At 55.8% G+C, this 4,426-nt stretch overlaps 1 long non-coding RNA gene across 2 annotated transcripts; it reads right to left on the bottom strand.

The window, feature by feature from the left end:
• Nucleotides 1–1,317: 1,317 nt before the first annotated feature.
• On the bottom strand, nt 1,318–4,347 carry LOC144225130 (uncharacterized). 2 transcript variants are annotated; one of them, XR_013333212.1, is made up of 3 exons: nt 3,931–4,347; nt 2,616–2,760; nt 1,318–2,030 (listed from the first exon to the last, which is right to left on the bottom strand). It is a non-coding gene; the product is annotated as an uncharacterized LOC144225130 (long non-coding RNA). The 2 variants fall into 2 exon arrangements; XR_013333211.1 differs by having other exon boundaries at nt 1,318–2,124.
• Nucleotides 4,348–4,426: the final 79 nt, after the last annotated feature.

Raw genomic sequence — 4,426 nt, forward strand, 5'->3', positions numbered from 1 at the left:
GCCCCGGGGGTAAAGCGGTGGGCAATTCGGAGCCTGAGCAAAGCACAGTCGCTGCCAGGCTTCTCTGGGCTTCCTCACCATCCCGACACCCTCCTGGGGACACTGGCCCACCTCCCAGCTCCCCCGCCCCCCCGGCCACCTTCCCGTCAGCCTGTGGCTGTCCGCTGTCAATCCCGGCTCCATCCTGTCACCCAGTGAGGCTCTCACAGGTGTAAAGCACCCAGTGGATGCCTGTGGCATAAATGCACCAGCGAGCAGGGTATTAATCAATCAAGCAGTTAATGAAAGAATTGATGACTTGGTGATCTGAGGGTCCAGGGCCATTGGCCGTGACAGCCTCCCCAGGGCCCATCCTCACCACCTGGTCGCGTCTGAACAGCACAGCCCACCTTCCCTCAGACGCACAGATCGCCATCCTGGATGGGGGCAGGGTGTGGGCAGAACGCCGTCTTCCCAATTCTTTAAGAAGGGACTTGGCACTGGAGCAAAGTGGGTCTTAAGGAAGCACAGCCCACCCCCTCCTTCCCAGCCTGGCAGGACCCCCGTCTGTGGCCATTTCCCAATGTTTACTTACTGAGTTGACACACGAGTGTGTCGGGGGGGGTCTGCCCCTTTCTGGCGCCCTCCACCCCCACCTCCTCCACTGGCCACGCAGGGGAGCGTGTCCCTGTTCTCCAAGGGGACCCCATGCCCCAGCTCTCCTGGGGCCAGCGAGACAGGCGTGGCTTCCGTGCACCCCTCCACGGCCTGCCGCCCCTCTTCGTGCATCTGCCGGAGGCTTGCTGAGACAGGTGCGTGGGGCTCCTGGTCACCTGCGGGTGGCTTATGCAGCCCTCTTTCAGGATTCGCTGCACAGAACTTCTGGGGCTAAAAGCAGCCTCTTTAGAACTTCGAAGGCCGTGCTGCTGTCACCTACGCCCCTGTGGTGGCCGCCAAATCCAGTGCCAGTCAGATCCCTGGCTCTTCCCAGGGGACCTGGGCTGCCCTCTGGAAGCTGTAAGAGTCAGTTTGGTATCCCCTGGTTCTGGAAATGCCACGACACCCCGCCTGGGGGGGGGGGGTTCCTTCGGCCTGGAGCCTCACACCCTCCTGTTTGGGACATTTTCTGGAGGATGATTGGCTCGGCAATGCTCTCACTTCTGGGTTCTCCTAACTCACTAATTGTATGCTAGGTTGTGCCTAGACCGTGGTCTAGTTTCGTATTTTCTCTTGTAGTTCTCATTTTGCTTTTTTATAATTTATGGGAAATTTATCCTCAACTGAATTTTCACTTTTGCTATTTATATTTTAATAAAAAAAGAACTCTTTCTTTTTAAGTTGATTTAAAAAAATTTTTTTAATGTTTTATTTATTTCTGAGCAAGAGAGAGACAGAGAGAGAGAGAGAAAGAGACAGCATGAGCAGGGGAGGGGCAGAGAGAGGAAGACACAGAATCTGAAGCAACTCCAGGCTCTGAGCTGTCAGCATAGAGCCCGACATGGGGCTCAAACCCATGAACCACGAGATCATGACCTGAGCCCAAGTCAGATGCTTAACTGACTGAGCCACCCAGGTGCATCTAAGTTGATTTGAGAGGGAAAGAGAGAGTGGATGCAAGCAGGGAAGGGGCAGGGAGGGAGAGAACTGCAAGCAGGCTCTGTGCTGTCAGCACAGGGACCAATTCAGGGCTCGATCCCATGAACTGTGAGATGATGGCCTGACCTGAAATCAAGAGCAGGACACTTGGCCAACCGAGCCACGCAGGCACCCCAAAAATGAGCCCTTTCTTATTTTCTGCCTGTTCCTTTTTTATAGCCTCTTGTTCTTAGGTCATGGGTGTGGTATTTTCTCTGATCTGAGAGATTTTTTTTCTCTTCTGTATGATCTTCTGTTCCTCTTGTTTCTGTTTCCTCAAGGCTCCTTTATTTTCGTAGGTAGAGAATCTATCTTTCGTGTTAGATGCTCTTCCCTCGAGGGGCTGGTGATCCTGGCGGTCTGCTGGTCTTCGGAAGAGGCACAAAGGGCTGATATGAGCAGTGTGGCCAGGTGGGCTGAGGGTAGACCACCAAGGTTAGGCAGCAGGGTCCAGGCACCCAGCCAGAGGTCTTGCGAAGTCCCGCCCACTCTGCAGTGTCCTCCAGTCTCCTGCACAGGTGGGGGGGGGGGGGGGGGANGCCAGAACTCTGGGAATTAGCAGAGTCAGGGCCAAGGTCACCTCTCAAGATGTGCCTGTGAACTCATCTCCCTGTTCCTCCCTGGCTGGTGCGTGCGGTTGTGCCTGGGCCCCTCAAGCCCAGAGCCTCCTGGCTTTGGCCCCCAAGAGCGAGCCAGGGGCCCCCAGTCTTCTGCCAGCCTGCGTAACCTGGGCCTGGGGTCTAAGCACGCCTTTAAAAGGCTCATAACTCCTCTTGCTGGTTCTCAGCCCCGCTCTGCACCCCACCCGCAGGGCCCCCTGGGGTCCTGGATGTTAGAGCCTCTGTGGCTTTCCCTGGTGCCACCGCCAGGGCCTCCACAGCGCCTGCTTCCTGCTGAGGGGACAAGACGCCAGCGTCCCTCTGTGGTCCCTGCTGGGTCCTGGGAGGGGTAAGGGTGTGTGTGTTTGTGAAGCTGGGTTGAACTGGAAGTCACCCCCTTACATTGGATTTGTCTGGAAGGAGCTCTCGCCGTGGCCGTTCCTCATCTCCAGCTACCACCATACTTGCCTCCAAGCACTCAATAGAAGCGCTGGTCAGAGGGGGCAAGTCTTCTGGAAACATCAAGAAATGTCACCTGAATGCCTGCCTGCAAGACAAAGAAGAGAAGCCGTGAGTGTCTGACCCAAGAGCCGAAAGCTGGGGGGTTGTGGTGAAGGGGCCAAGGGCACCCGCCAGCCCCTCCCACTTCAGGAAGAATCCGGGCACAGCATCATATCACAGTTGTATGAGTTGCTGACAAATAAAATCAGGTTTCTCATGAAATCCAGATTTCTAGGGGTGCCTGGGTGGCTCAGTCGATTAAGCATCTGACTCTTGATCTCAGCTCAGGTCATGATCTCACGGTTTGTGAGTTCCAGCCCTGCTGTTAGCACAGAGCCCCACTTGGGATTCTCTCTCTCCCCTCTCTCTGAACCCCCTCCACTTGTGCAGGCTCTCTCTCAAAAATAAATGAACATTTTTAAAAATCCAGATTTCTTTTTTTTTTTTAATTTTTTTTAATGTTTTATTTATATCTAGGAGAGAGAGAGAGAGACAGCGTGAGCAGGGGAGGGTCAGGGAGAGAGGGAGTCACAGACTGAAACAGGCTCCAGGCTCTGAGCTGGCAGTCAGCACAGAGCCCGACGCGGGGCTCGAACCCACGAACTGCAAGATCATGACCTAAGTGAAAGTCGGACGCTTAACCGACTAAGCCACCCAGGCGCCCGAAAAAATCCAGATTTCTAACTCCCCTTGAAAACCAGCAGGCCTGGCAGCTCTGGACCCAGCATTGCCTTCGGCATTTAAAGCCAACTGTGCTTGACAAGCCACTTAATTTTCCCGAGTTTCTTTTCTTTTTTCCAACATTTTTAACGTTTATTTTTGAGAGAGAGAGACAGCATGAGTGGGAGAGGGCCAGAGAGAGAGGGAGACACAGAATCCAAAGCAGGCTCCAGGCTCCGAGCTGTCAGCACAGAGCCCGGTGCGGGGCTCGAATTCACAAACCACGAGATCATGACCTGAAGTCAGGCACTTAACCGACTAAGCCACCCAGGGCCCCCCTGAGTTTCTATGTATTTGTCTGTAAAATAAAATTTTACTTTAAATTTCTGAAAAACAGTCTGGGGCAACGGCCGTCCCTCCCACCCAAGAAACATGCCGTCCAAACCCTGCCCACCATGACACAGCTCTCCCCACCCATGAGTGTGCGAGCCCCAGGCCTGGAGAGTTCGGGCAGCGGCGGGCAGGACCCGGGCCCTTGCCTGTCTTCTCCACCCACCTGGCAGCAGTTTGCCCTGCACATCTGGACTAGGTGCTCACACCTGCTGTAGGCGCTGGGGCCCATGGCTGCCCCGACAAGGCTGGCATCCTAGGGGGCAGAGCCGAGGGCACCTGTGGGGATAGGATGAGGGGGGTAAAGTAGGGAGGGAGGCAGGAATCCTGGGGGGGGGCTGCTTTGCCATTTTTGCAGGGTGGCTGGTAGCTGCAGATGGGCTGTCTCATTGGATGGCCTCAGAAAGAGAAGAAGGGGGGGCTGGGCCATAAGATGCCCGGAGGAAGTGGAAACCGCAAGGAAAAGGCCTCTCTGGCATTTCAGCCCCTTGGGCCCAGACGGGAGGAGCAGCCACGGGCTCTGTCAGCAGGAGGGGGGTGGGGACCTGCGTGGACCCCCTCTGGCACCGTGGGGCCCCTGTGTGACTCTCACGTGCGTGTACGGTGCAGCTGTCCCAGCCCGAGAAGGCACGGCGACCAGGGGCTCGGACCCTCAGGAGTGA

This window comes from Crocuta crocuta, unplaced genomic scaffold (assembly GCF_008692635.1).
Source record: "Crocuta crocuta isolate KB4526 unplaced genomic scaffold, BGI_CrCroc_1.0 scaffold123, whole genome shotgun sequence".
Lineage (NCBI taxonomy): Eukaryota > Metazoa > Chordata > Mammalia > Carnivora > Hyaenidae > Crocuta > Crocuta crocuta.